We start from the raw sequence: 14,936 nt of genomic DNA, 5'->3' as shown, positions 1-14,936 counted from the left end.
GCTTCTTTGAGGCACAGTACGTTTTTGTTAAATAAGATTGTAACCAAGTTGCAAGTTTATTGCTAGTGTGTTAAACATGTCTGATTCAGAGGAAGATACCTGTGTCATTTGTTCCAATGCCAAGGTGGAGCCCAATAGAAATTTATGTACTAACTGTATTGATGCTACTTTAAATAAAAGCCAATCTGTACAAATTGAACAAATTTCACCAAACAGCGAGGGGAGAGTTATGCCGACTAACTCGCCTCACGTGTCAGTACCTGCATCTCCCGCCCGGGAGGTGCGTGATATTGTGGCGCCTAGTACATCTGGGCGGCCATTACAGATAACATTACAAGATATGGCTACTGTTATGACTGAAGTTTTGGCTAAATTACCAGAACTAAGAGGCAAGCGTGATCACTCTGGGGTGAGAACAGAGTGCGCTGATAATACTAGGGCCATGTCTGATACTGCGTCACAGCTTGCAGAGCATGAGGACGGAGAGCTTCATTCTGTGGGTGACGGTTCTGATCCAAACAGATTGGATTCAGATATTTCAAATTTTAAATTTAAATTGGAGAACCTCCGTGTATTACTAGGGGAGGTTTTAGCGGCTCTTAATGATTGTAACACTGTTGCAATACCAGAGAAATTGTGTAGGTTGGATAAATACTTTGCGGTACCGGCGAGTACTGACGTTTTTCCTATACCTAAGAGACTAACTGAAATTGTTACTAAGGAGTGGGATAGACCCGGTGTGCCGTTCTCACCCCCTCCAATATTTAGAAAGATGTTTCCAATAGACGCCACCACACGGGACTTATGGCAAACGGTCCCTAAGGTGGAGGGAGCAGTTTCTACTTTAGCTAAGCGTACCACAATCCCGGTGGAGGATAGCTGTGCTTTTTCAGATCCAATGGATAAAAAATTAGAGGGTTACCTTAAGAAAATGTTTGTTCAACAAGGTTTTATATTGCAACCACTTGCATGCATCGCGCCGATTACGGCTGCGGCAGCATTTTGGATTGAGTCTCTGGAAGAGAACCTTAGTTCAGCTACGCTGGACGACATTACGGACAGGCTTAGAGTCCTTAAACTAGCTAATTCATTCATTTCGGAGGCCGTAGTACATTTAACCAAACTTACGGCTAAGAACTCAGGATTCGCCATTCAGGCACGTAGGGCGCTGTGGCTAAAATCCTGGTCAGCTGATGTAACTTCTAAGTCCAAATTACTTAATATACCTTTCAAGGGGCAAACTTTATTTGGGCCCGGTTTGAAAGAAATTATCGCTGACATTACAGGAGGTAAGGGCCACGCCCTGCCTCAAGACAAAGCCAAAGCTAAGGCTAGACAGTCTAATTTTCGTCCCTTTCGGAATTTCAAAGCAGGAGCAGCACCAACTTCCACTGCACCAAAACAGGAAGGAGCTGTTGCTCGTTACAGACAAGGCTGGAAACCTAACCAGTCCTGGAACAAGGGCAAGCAGGCCAGGAAACCTGCTGCTGCCCCAAAGACAGCATGAACCGAGGGCCCCCGATCCGGGACCGGATCTAGTGGGGGGCAGACTCTCTCTCTTCGCCCAGGCTTGGGCAAGAGATGTTCAGGATCCCTGGGCGCTAGAGATCATATCTCAGGGATACCTTCTAGACTTCAAATTCTCTCCCCCAAGAGGGAGATTTCATCTGTCAAGGTTGTCAACAAACCAGATAAAGAAAGAAGCTTTTCTACGCTGTGTACAAGATCTGTTATTAATGGGAGTGATCCATCCGGTTCCGCGGTCGGAACAAGGACAAGGGTTTTACTCAAACCTGTTTGTGGTTCCCAAAAAAGAGGGAACTTTCAGGCCAATCTTGGATTTAAAGATCCTAAACAAATTCCTAAGAGTTCCATCGTTCAAAATGGAAACTATTCGGACAATCTTACCCATGATCCAAAAGGGTCAGTACATGACCACAGTGGACTTAAAGGATGCTTACCTTCACATACCGATTCACAAAGATCATTACCGGTATCTAAGGTTTGCCTTCTTAGACAGGCATTACCAGTTTGTAGCTCTTCCATTCGGATTGGCTACGGCTCCAAGAATCTTCACAAAGGTTCTGGGTGCCCTTCTGGCGGTACTAAGACCGCGAGGAATTTCGGTAGCTCCGTACCTAGACGACATTCTGATACAAGCTTCAAGCTTTCAAACTGCCAAGTCTCATACAGAGTTAGTTCTGGCATTTCTAAGGTCGCATGGATGGAAAGTGAACGAAAAGAAAAGTTCTCTCTTTCCTCTCACAAGAGTTCCATTCTTGGGGACTCTTATAGATTCTGTAGAAATGAAGATTTATCTGACAGAAGACAGATTAACAAAGCTTCTAAATGCATGCCGTGTCCTTCATTCCATTCAACTCCCGTCAGTAGCTCAATGCATGGAGGTGATCGGCTTAATGGTAGCAGCAATGGACATAGTACCCTTTGCACGTCTACATCTCAGACCGCTGCAATTGTGCATGCTGAGTCAGTGGAATGGGGATTACTCAGACTTGTCCCCTACTCTGAATCTGGATCAAGAGACCAGAAACTCTCTTCTATGGTGGCTTTCTCGGCCACATCTGTCCAGGGGGATGCCATTCAGCAGGCCGGACTGGACAATTGTAACAACAGACGCCAGCCTACTAGGTTGGGGCGCTGTCTGGAATTCTCTGAAGGCTCAGGGACAATGGAATCAGGAGGAAAGTCTCCTGCCAATAAACATTCTGGAATTGAGAGCAGTTCTCAATGCCCTTCTGGCTTGGCCCCAGTTAAAAACTCGGGGGTTCATCAGGTTTCAGTCGGACAACATCACGACTGTAGCTTACATCAACCATCAAGGAGGGACAAGAAGCTCCCTAGCAATGATGGAAGTATCAAACATAATTCGCTGGGCAGAGTCTCACTCTTGCCACCTGTCAGCAATCCACATACCGGGAGTGGAGAACTGGGAGGCGGATTTCTTGAGTCGCCAGACTTTTCATCCGGGGGAGTGGGAACTTCATCCGGAGGTCTTTGCCCAAATACTTCGACGTTGGGGCAAACCAGAGATAGATCTCATGGCGTCTCGCCAGAACGCCAAACTTCCTCGCTACGGGTCCAGATCCAGGGATCCGGGAGCGGTTCTGATAGATGCTTTGACAGCACCTTGGAACTTCGGGATGGCTTATGTGTTTCCACCCTTCCCGCTGCTTCCTCGATTGATTGCCAAAATCAAACAGGAGAGAGCATCAGTGATTCTAATAGCGCCTGCATGGCCACGCAGGACTTGGTATGCAGATCTAGTGGACATGTCATCCTGTCCGCCTTGGTCTCTACCTCTAAGACAGGACCTTCTGATACAGGGTCCATTCAAACATCAAAATCTAACTTCTCTGAAGCTGACTGCTTGGAAATTGAACGCTTGATTTTATCAAAACGTGGTTTTTCTGAGTCGGTTATTCATACCCTGATACAGGCTAGGAAGCCTGTTACCAGAAGGATTTACCACAAGATATGGCGTAAATACCTATACTTGTGCGAATCCAAAGGTTACTCCTGGAGTAAGGTTAGGATTCCTAGGATATTGTCCTTTCTACAAGAAGGTTTAGAAAAGGGTTTATCGGCTAGCTCATTAAAGGGACAGATCTCAGCTCTGTCCATCTTGTTACACAGGCGTCTGTCAGAAAATCCAGACGTCCAGGCTTTTTGTCAGGCTTTAGCTAGGATCAAGCCTGTGTTTAAAACTGTTGCTCCGCCATGGAGTTTAAACCTTGTTCTTAACGTTCTACAAGGAGTTCCGTTTGAACCCCTTCATTCCATTGATATAAAGTTGTTATCTTGGAAAGTGTTATTTTTAATGGCTATTTCTTCGGCTCGGAGAGTCTCTGAGTTATCAGCTTTACATTGTGATTCTCCTTATTTGATTTTTCATTCAGATAAGGTAGTTCTGCGTACAAAACCTGGGTTCTTACCTAAGGTAGTCACTAACAGGAACATCAATCAAGAGATCGTGGTGCCTTCCCTGTGCCCGAATCCTTCTTCAAAGAAGGAACGTCTTCTACACAATCTGGATGTAGTTCGTGCCCTCAAGTTCTACTTGCAGGCAACTAAGGATTTTCGACAAACGTCTTCCCTGTTTGTCGTGTACTCTGGTCAGAGGAGAGGTCATAAGGCTTCGGCTACCTCTCTCTCCTTCTGGCTTCGTAGCATAATTCGTTTAGCCTATGAGACTGCTGGACAGCAGCCTCCTGAAAGAATTACAGCTCATTCTACTAGAGCTGTGGCTTCCACTTGGGCCTTTAAGAATGAGGCCTCTGTTGAACAGATTTGCAAGGCTGCAACTTGGTCTTCGCTTCATACTTTTTCCAAATTTTACAAATTTGACACTTTTGCTTCTTCGGAGGCTATTTTTGGGAGAAAGGTTCTTCAGGCAGTGGTTCCTTCTGTATAATGAGCCTGCCTATCCCTCCCGTCATCCGTGTACTTTTGCTTTGGTATTGGTATCCCAGAAGTAATGATGACCCGTGGACTGATCACACATAACAGAAGAAAACATAATTTATGCTTACCTGATAAATTCCTTTCTTCTGTTGTGTGATCAGTCCACGGCCCGCCCTGTTTTTTAAGGCAGGTAAATATCTTTTAAATTATACTCCAGTCACCACTTCACCCTTGGTTTCTCCTTTCTCGTTGATTCTTGGTCGAATGACTGGGAGTGACGTAGAGGGGAGGAGCTATATGCAGCTCTGCTGGGTGAATCCTCTTGCATTTCCTGTTGGGGAGGAGTTATATCCCAGAAGTAATGATGACCCGTGGACTGATCACACAACAGAAGAAAGGAATTTATCAGGTAAGCATAAATTATGTTTTTGGGTGTGGATTATTTTCAGCAGGAATTGGCTGTCTTTATTTTATCCCTCCCTCTCTAGTGACTCTTGCGTGGAAAGATCCACATCTTGGGTAGTCATTATCCCATACGTCACTAGCTCATGGACTCTTGCTAATTACATGAAAGAAAACATAATTTATGTAAGAACTTACCTGATAAATTCATTTCTTTCATATTAGTAAGAGTCCATGAGGCCCACCCTTTTTGGTGGTTATGATTTTTTTGTATAAAGCACAACTATTCCAATTCCTTATTTTATATGCTTTCGCACTTTTTTTATCACCCCACTTCTTGGCTATTCGTTAAACTGATTTGTGGGTGTGGTGAGGGGTGTATTTATAGGCATTTTGAGGTTTGGGAAACTTTGCCCCTCCTGGTAGGAATGTATATCCCATACGTCACTAGCTCATGGACTCTTGCTAATATGAAAGAAATGAATTTATCAGGTAAGTTCTTACATAAATTATGTTTTTCAAATAGTACCGGAGTTGTACTATTTTATCTCAGGCAGTATTTAGAACAAGAATCTGCCTGCGTTTTCTATGATCTTAGCAGCTTGTAACTAAGATCCACTGCTGTTCTCACATATGTCTGAGGAGTGAGGTAACTTCAGAGGGAGAATGGCGTGCAGGTTATCCTGCTATTGAGGTATGTGCAGTTTTAAGTTTTTCTAGGGACTAGAAAATGCTGCTGGTACCTAATTAATGTAAGTTAAGCCTAAAAACAGTGATTGAATAGCCACTTGTATCAGGCTTACTACCAGAGATATATACTCTGATAATATGGCAATATAAAACGTTTGCTGGCATGTTTAATCATTTTTATATATGCTTTGGTGATAAAACGTATTGGGGCCTAGATTTTTCCACATGGCTGGCTTGATTTTTGCCTAGAAACAGTTTCCTGAGGCTTTCCACTGTTGTAGTATGAGTGGGAGGGGCCTATTTTAGCGCTTTTTTGCGCAGTTAAAATTACATTCAGCTTCCCTCAGCAGTCCCCTGCATGCTATAGGACATCTCTGAAGGGCTCTAAAGGCTTCAAAAGTAGTTTATTGAGGAAGGTACGGCCACAGCTGAGTTGTGGCAGTTGTTGTGACTGTTTAAAAAATGTTTATTTCGGGGGTTTTTATCTGTTTTTTGCATTAAGGGGTTAATCATCCATTTGTAAGTGGGTGCAATGCTCTGCTAACCTATTACATACACTGTAAAAATTTCGTTTGATTTGCTGACTTTTTTCACTGTTTTTCAAATTTTGACAAAATTTGTTTCTTTTAAAGGCACAGTACCGTTTTTTATATTTGCTTGTTAACTTGATGTAAAGTGTTTTCCAAGCTTGCTAGTCTCATTGCTAGTCTGTACAAACATGTCTGACATAGAGGAAACTCCTTGTTCATTATGTTTAAAAGCCATGGTGGAACCCCATATGAGAATGTGTACTAAATGTATTGATTTCACTTTAAACTAAGATCAGCTTTTGTCTTTAAAAAATGTATCACCAGAGGGGAAGTTATGCCGACTAACTCTCCCCACGTGTCAGACCCTTTGACTCCCGCTCAAGGGACTCACACTCAAATGGCGCCAAGTACATCAAGGACGCCCATAGCGATTACTTTACAAGACATGGCGGCAGTCATGGATAATACACTGTCAGCGGTATTAACCAGACTACCTGAATTTAGAGGAAAGCGTGATAGCTCTGGTGTTAGGCGTAATACAGAGCATACAGACGCTTTAAGAGCCATGTCTGATACTGCCTCACAATATGCAGAAGCTGAGGAAGGAGAGCTTCAGTCTGTGGGTGATATCTCTGACTCAGGGAAACCTGATTCTGATATTTCTACTTTTAAATTTAAGCTTGAGAACCTCCGTGTTTTGCTTAGAGAGGTTTTAGCTGCTCTGAATGACTGTGACACAATTTCAGTGCCAGAGAAATTGTGTAGACTGGATAAATACTTTGCAGTGCCGGTGTGTACTGAGGTTTTTCCAATACCTAAAAGGTTTACAGAAATTATTAATAAAGAGTGGGATAGACCCGGTGTGCCGTTCCCCCCCCCCTCCTATTTTTAGAAAAAGGTTTCCCATAGACGCCACCACATGGGACTTATGGCAAACGGTCCCTAAGGTGGAGGGAGCAGTTTCTACTTTAGCAAAGCGTACTACTATCCCTGTCGAGGACAGTTGTGCTTTTTCAGATCCTATGGATAAAAAATCAGAGGGTTACCTTAAGAAAATGTTTATTCAACAAGGTTTTATCCTGCAGCCCCTTGCATGCATTGCTCCTGTCACTGCTGCTGCGGCGTTCTGGTTTGAGTCTCTGGAAGAGGCTTTACAGGCAACGACTCCATTGGAGGACATACTTAACAAGCTTAGAACACTTAAGCTAGCTAATTCTTTTGTTTCTGATGTTCATTTGACTAAACTAACGGCTAAGAATTCTGGATTTGCCATCCAGGTGCGTAGGGCGCTATGGCTCAAATCTTGGTCAGCTGACGTGACTTCAAAGTCTAAATTACTTAACATTCCCTTCAAGGGGCAGACCCTATTCGGGCCTGGTTTGAAGGAAATTATTGCTGACATTACTGGAGGTAAAGGTCATGCCCTTCCTCAGGAAAGGTCCAAATCAAGGGCCAAACGGTCTAATTTTCGTGGCTTTCGAAACTTCAAGGCAAGTGCAGCATCAACTTCCTCTGCTACAAAACAAGAGGGAACTTTTGCTCAGTCCAAGACGGCCTGGAAACCCAACCAGTCCTGGAACAAAGGCAAGCAGGCCAAAAAGCCTGCTGCTGCCTCTAAGACAGCATGAAGGAATGGCCCCCTATCCGGTAACGGATCTAGTAGGGGGCAGACTTTCTCTCTTCGCCCAGGCGTGGGCAAGAGATGTTCAGGATCCCTGGGCGTTGGAGATTATATCTCAGGGGTATCTTCTGGACTTCAAGGCTTCTCCTCCACAAGGGAGATTTCACCTTTCACGATTATCTGTCAACCAGATAAAGAAAGAGGCATTCTTACTGTGTGCAAGACCTCCTTAGTTATGGGAGTGATCCATCCAGTTCCAAAGGAGGAACAGGGACACGGATTTTACTCAAATCTGTTTCTGGTTCCCAAAAAAGAGGGAACCTTCAGACCAATCTTGGATCTAAAGATCTTAAACAAATTCCTCAGAGTTCCATCATTCAAAATGGAAACTATTCGGACCATCCTATCTATGATCCAGGAGGGTCAATATATGACCATGGTGGATCTAAAGGATGCTTACCTTCACATTCCGATACACAAAGATCGGTTCCTAAGGTTTGCCTTTCTGGACAGGCATTACCAGTTTGTGGCTCTTCCCTTCGGGTTAGCTACAGCCCCAAGAATTTTTACAAAGGTTCTGGGGTCGCTTCTGGCGGTCCTAAGGCCGCGGGGCATAGCTGTAGCCCCTTATCTAGACGACATCCTGATACAGGCGTCAAATTTCCAAATTGCCAAGTCCCATATGGACATAGTTCTGGCATTTCTGAGGTCGCACGGGTGGAAAGTGAACGAGGAAAAGAGTTCTGTCCCCACTCACAAGAGTCTCCTTCCTAGGGACTCTTATAGATTCTGTAGAAATGAAAATTTACCTGACTGAGTCCAGGTTATCAAAACTTCTAAATTCTTGCCGTGTTCTCCATTCTATTCCGCGCCCTTCGGTGGCTCAGTGTATGGAAGTAATCTGCTTAATGGTAGCGGCAATGGACATAGTGCTGTTTGCCCGCCTACATCTCAGACCGCTGCAACTATGCATGCTCAGTCAGTGGAATGGGGATTAAACAGATTTGTCCCCTCTACTAAATCTGGATCAAGAGACCAGAGATTTTCTTCTCTGGTGGCTATCTCGGGTCCCTCTGTCCAAAGGTATGACCTTTCGCAGGCCAGATTGGACAATTGTAACGACAGATGCCAGCCTTCTAGGTTGGGGTGCAGTCTGGAACTCCCTGAAGGGAGTCGTGGACTCAGGAGGAGAAACTCCTCCCAATAAATATTCTGGAATTGAGGGCAATATTCAATGCTCTTCAGGCTTGGCCTCCGTTAACAATCCTGAGGTTCATCAGATTTCAGTCGGACAACATCACGACTGGCTTACATAAACCATCAAGGGGGAACAAGGAGTTCCTTAGCGATGTTAGAAGTCTCCAAAATAATTCGCTGGGCAGAGAAACACTCTTGCTACCTATCAGCGATCCATATCCCAGGTGTAGAGAACTGGGAGGCGGAATTTCTAAGTCGTCAGATTTTTCATCCGGAGGAGTGGGAACTCCATCCGGAGGTATTTGCTCAATTGATTCATCGTTGGGGCAAACCAGATCTGGATCTCATGGCGTCTCGCCAGAGTGCCAAGCTTCCACCGTTTCCTCGGCTCCCTCGACTGATTGCCAAAATCAAGCAGGAGAGAGCATCTGTGATTTTGATAGCGCCTGCGTGGCCACGCAGGACCTGGTATGCAGTCCTAGTGGACATGTCATCCTTTCCACCTTGGACTGCCTTTGAGACGAGACCTTCTACTTCAAGGTCCTTTCAATCATCCAAATCTAATTTCTCTGAGACTGACTGCATGGAGATTGAACGCTTGATTTTATCAAAGCGTGGCTTCTCCGAGTCTGTCATTGATACCTTAATACAGGCACGAAAGCCTGTTACCAGGAAAATCTACCATAAGATATGGCGTAAATATCTTTATTGGTGTGAATCCAAGAGTTACTCATGGAGTAAGATTAGGATTCCCAGGATATTATCTTTTCTCCAAGAGGGTTTGGAGAAAGGATTATGAGCTAGTTCTTTGAAGGGACAGATCTCTGCACTGTCTATTCTTTTGCACAAGCGTCTGGCGGATGTTCCAGACGTTCAGGCATTGGTTAGAATCAAGCCTGTGTTTAAACCTGTTGCTCCCCCATGGAGCTTAAATTTGGTTCTTAAGGTTCTTCAAGGGGTTCCGTTTGAACCTCTTCATTCCATAGATATCAAGCTTTTTTTTTTTAAACAATTTTTATTGAGGAATTATACGATACAGTAAACATGCTTTTATATGAGTGTACAATACAATGTCAAGTTGATATTATAAAATCATGCTTGTGGACCTGAAGTAGTTGTCCTCTTTTTTGTCCCTTTAAATAACAATGCGGACCACTCATAAGTCCTCCATGCTGTATTGTGGGCATAAAGGTGTAGGGATTGTATATAGTTAAAACAAAAAACAAACAATTTCAACAAAACAAACAGAAACATGGCAGTATACATAACTAAAAATGCAAGTGAGAAGAGACCAGATGATGATTCATGCAAAATATACATTGATTTGTAGAGTCAAACCTCATTTTCTCCCCATAGAACAAATTTCCAGACCACTCTTGGGCCTTTGATTAATTTGTATCCATACAAAATTGGGGGTTTGTAGAGTTGAGTAAGGTTATATAAACAAAATATTATGAAACATACAAGATAAAACATATTCAGGTCCTCCAGAGACCAAGTTGATTGTTAATAGGCAAGGGACAGTTAATGTCCTGACCCCTACTACCCAGCAATGTGTAATGAGCAGGTGTAAGCTTGTAAACTTGCCATCTCCTGTGACTTTAGAAAGACATAGCTTGCCGTTCTGTGTTGTCTGTAGCTATAAAGCAAGCTATGACATATGTGGCAACAGTTGTCCGGTGGTGCATGTTATCATTATGGGCTAGCATGAAACAGGACAGACCATGATATAGTGTTGAGGACTACATGTAGTCAGAAACTGTAAAACAAGCACCCCTATTGCGATATGCATTTTTAATATAAGCTTATGTATTATTGGAACACAATGTTATTAGCCACATCACTGTTGCATATTAGGACTGCACTACCCCCCATTATGTTGGCATTTGAAAGGTAAGTAGACACTGTAAATCAAATACCAGTTAACAGTACATTTTATAAAGATTAGTCTGTAAAAGGGCTAGTAGTGAGGTGTCAGTGGCCCCTGTGTGATCAAGTGCCGAGGTATCAAAAAGACATCTTGAAAAACATATCTGCTCAAGAGAGCACAACCCAACATAACATTGCATTAAAAAAGAACTGTAAGCTTTAACAGTGGGTCTAAAAGTCAAATGGACCCAAAGGCCGGGTTTGCATTTACCAAGTATCAGCCCCCTGGGTCTATGTGCAAGCGAAGCAGCGACTCGTTGTATACACAGATTGTCCTTAGCAAGTTAGTAAGACAACTTTCTCTCTGTGTCCTATGGAGCTTAAGTTGTTTTTGCCTGCAAGCGGTATAGTATTAGTCCCATTTGGAGAGTCACCGCGGGAGTCAGGTTGGGGTATATTATCCGGTGCGCAAATCTGCTTGCTAGCGCTTGTTTGTGATGTAGTTTTAGCAGCGGGAGACCCCCTCACCGACTCTGTGAGACCGGTTCTGGCAGTAGACAGCATCCGTTCGCTAGTGCTGATCGTAGCTGCCTCAACAGTATCAGGGGCAGCAGGGACGATCCCGTCCTTAATCAGGTGGGTTAAGTTGGTCAGGGTACGCCGGGCCTGGCTAAATTGTGTACTTGTAGTGATTTCGCCACTCATCGGCGGTGGTCTCGCAATTAGGGGTTTCTGCTCCAGTAATGTTATATTGAGATCAGCATCAGAGCCCGGCCACCTGCTGGAGTTAGCCATAGCTATTTTATCTTGAATGGGAGATATGGGAATTTTCCCGTTTAGCGGCCATATATTATGTGCTGTCCCCGCTGTCTCATCGATGCTCTCTGTCTCGGTCTGCGGGTGAAAGTCAGCTAGGGCTGCCTCTTTTTTGGTATGGTTAGTTTTGTCATCCCCCTTCATTTTATGTAAATCTCGCTCTGTCTGCTGTATGAGGGGAATTTCTGTGCATAAAGGTTGGCTCCTTAATGTAGTATCTCTCCATTCGCCATCTTTGTTTGTGGGTGTTGTAGGAGTATGCACCAGATCTCTTGCCGTTATGTGCTCTATAGGAGATGAAGTGTTATTTGTGCAGTCCAACGGAGTGATCTCTGATACATTCTAAAGAGAATAGCGTCCAGTTTAGCGAAGCGTTGCTCCAGCTCCTGCTCCATGTCTGTTTCCCATGTAGTCGCCATCTTAAGGTGATCTTGTGGACAGTAACGTGGGTATAGGGGTGCACACTTCTATAGGACTGTTAATCGCAGATTACCTGTTCAATGTAATGTCTCTCCAGAGGAGGGCTATGTGGTATTGAAGAATTGGTAAGTCGGAATATTCCGACAGCACCAGTAACCCCGTTTCTTCCCGGGGGGGGGGGGGTTACCTAATAGAGGGCCGCCGCCCTAGGCCTTAATGTTCTGAGCTGAGTCCCCAGAGTCATAAAAACAGCAAGGATAGCAGATATGGGACCACAGCTGCTAGAGTTGTGATATCCTTATAAATTATGTACTAGATCTTGCCGTTAGTACACAATAACCAGCGGTTTATTGTAATTTCGGCCAGAGCCCTCAGAAGATGCGTCCTTCCCTGAACGCTGCACGGACACGCCCCCATAGATATCAAGCTTTCTCCAACATAGGTGTGTCCGGTCCACGGCGTCATCCTTACTTGTGGGATATTCTCTTCCCCAACAGGAAATGGCAAAGAGCCCAGCAAAGCTGGTCACATGATCCCTCCTAGGCTCCGCCTTCCCCAGTCATTCTCTTTGCCGTTGTACAGGCAACATCTGCACGGAGATGGCTTAGAGTTTTTTGGTGTTTAACATTTAAATCGGAACATCTCCGCGCTCTGCTTAAGGAGGTGTTATCCACTCTGGATGATTGTGAGAATTTGGTCATTCCAGAGAAACTATGTAAAATGGACAAGTTCCTAGAGGTCCCGGGGCCCCCCGAAGCTTTTCCTATACCCAAGCGGGTGGCGGACATTGTAAATAAAGAATGGGAAAGGCCCGGTATACCTTTCGTCCCTCCCCCCATATTTAAAAAATTGTTTCCTATGGTCGACCCCAGAAAGGACTTATGGCAGACAGTCCCCAAGGTCGAGGGGGCGGTTTCTACTCTAAACAAACGCACCACTATACCCATAGAAGATAGTTGTGCTTTCAAAGATCCTATGGATAAAAAATTAGAAGGTTTGCTTAAAAAGATGTTTGTTCAGCAAGGTTACCTTCTACAACCAATTTCATGCATTGTTCCTGTCACTACAGCCGCATGTTTCTGGTTCGATGAGCTAGAAAAGGCGCTCAATAATAATTCTTCTTCTTATGAGGAGATTATGGACAGAATTCATGCTCTCAAATTGGCTAATTCTTTCACCCTAGACGCCACTTTGCAATTGGCTAGGTTAGCGGCGAAAAATTCTGGTTTTGCTATTGTGGCGCGCAGAGCGCTTTGGTTAAAATCTTGGTCAGCGGATGCGTCTTCCAAGAACAAATTGCTTAACATTCCTTTCAAGGGGAAAACGCTGTTTGGCCCTGACTTGAAAGAGATTATCTCTGATATCACTGGGGGCAAGGGCCACGCCCTTCCTCAGGATAGGTCTTTCAAGGCCAAAAATAAACCTAATTTTCGTCCCTTTCGCAGAAACGGACCAGCCCCAAGTGCTACGTCCTCTAAGCAAGAGGGTAATACTTCTCAAGCCAAGCCAGCCTGGAGACCAATGCAAGGCTGGAACAAAGGAAAGCAGGCCAAGAAACCTGCCACTGCTACCAAGACAGCATGAGATGTTGGCCCCCGATCCGGGACCGGATCTGGTGGGGGGCAGACTCTCTCTCTTCGCTCAGGCTTGGGCAAGAGATGTTCTGGATCCTTGGGCACTAGAAATAGTCTCCCAAGGTTATCTTCTGGAATTCAAGGGGCTTCCCCCAAGGGGGAGGTTCCACAGGTCTCAATTGTCTTCAGACCACATAAAAAAACAGGCATTCTTACATTGTGTAGAAGACCTGTTAAAAATGGGAGTGATTCATCCTGTTCCATTAGGAGAACAAGGGATGGGGTTCTACTCCAATCTGTTCGTAGTTCCCAAAAAAGAGGGAACATTCAGACCAATCTTAGATCTCAAGATCCTAAACAAGTTTCTCAAGGTTCCATCGTTCAAAATGGAAACCATTCGAACAATTCTTCCTTCCATCCAGGAAGGTCAATTCATGACCACGGTGGATTTAAAGGATGCGTATCTACATATTCCTATCCACAAGGAACATCATCGGTTCCTAAGGTTCGCATTCCTGGACAAGCATTACCAGTTTGTGGCACTTCCGTTCGGATTAGCCACTGCTCCAAGGATTTTCACAAAGGTACTAGGGTCCCTTCTAGCGGTGCTAAGACCAAGGGGCATTGCAGTAGTACCTTACTTGGACGACATTCTGATTCAAGCGTCGTCCCTTCCTCAAGCAAAGGCTCACACGGACATTGTCCTGGCCTTTCTCAGATCTCACGGGTGGAAAGTGAACGTAGAAAAAAGTTCTCTATCTCCGTCAACAAGGGATCCCTTCTTGGGAACAATAATAGACTCCTTAGAAATGAGGATTTTTCTGACAGAGGCCAGAAAATCAAAACTTCTAAACTCTTGTCAAATACTTCATTCTGTTCCTCTTCCTTCCATAGCGCAGTGCATGGAAGTAATAGGTTTGATGGTAGCGGCAATGGACATAGTTCCTTTTGCGCGAATTCATCTAAGACCATTACAACTGTGCATGCTCAGTCAGTGGAATGGGGACTATACAGACTTGTCTCCGACGATACAAGTAAATCAGAGGACCAGAGATTCACTCCGTTGGTGGCTGTCCCTGGACAACCTGTCACAGGGGATGAGCTTCCGCAGACCAGAGTGGGTCATTGTCACGACCGACGCCAGTCTGGTGGGCTGGGGCGCGGTCTGGGGACCCCTGAAAGCTCAGGGTCTTTGGTCTCGGGAAGAATCTCTTCTACCGATAAATATTCTGGAACTGAGAGCGATACTCAATGCTCTCAAGGCTTGGCCTCAGCTAGCAAAGGCCAAGTTCATACGGTTTCAATCAGACAACATGACGACTGTTGCGTACATCAACCATCAGGGGGGAACAAGGAGTTCCCTGGCGATGGAAGAAGTGACCAAAATCATTCAAT

Source organism: Bombina bombina, chromosome 1, assembly GCF_027579735.1.
Source record: "Bombina bombina isolate aBomBom1 chromosome 1, aBomBom1.pri, whole genome shotgun sequence".
In the NCBI taxonomy this organism is placed as follows: Eukaryota; Metazoa; Chordata; class Amphibia; order Anura; family Bombinatoridae; genus Bombina; species Bombina bombina.
This window is presented reverse-complemented; position numbering follows the sequence as displayed.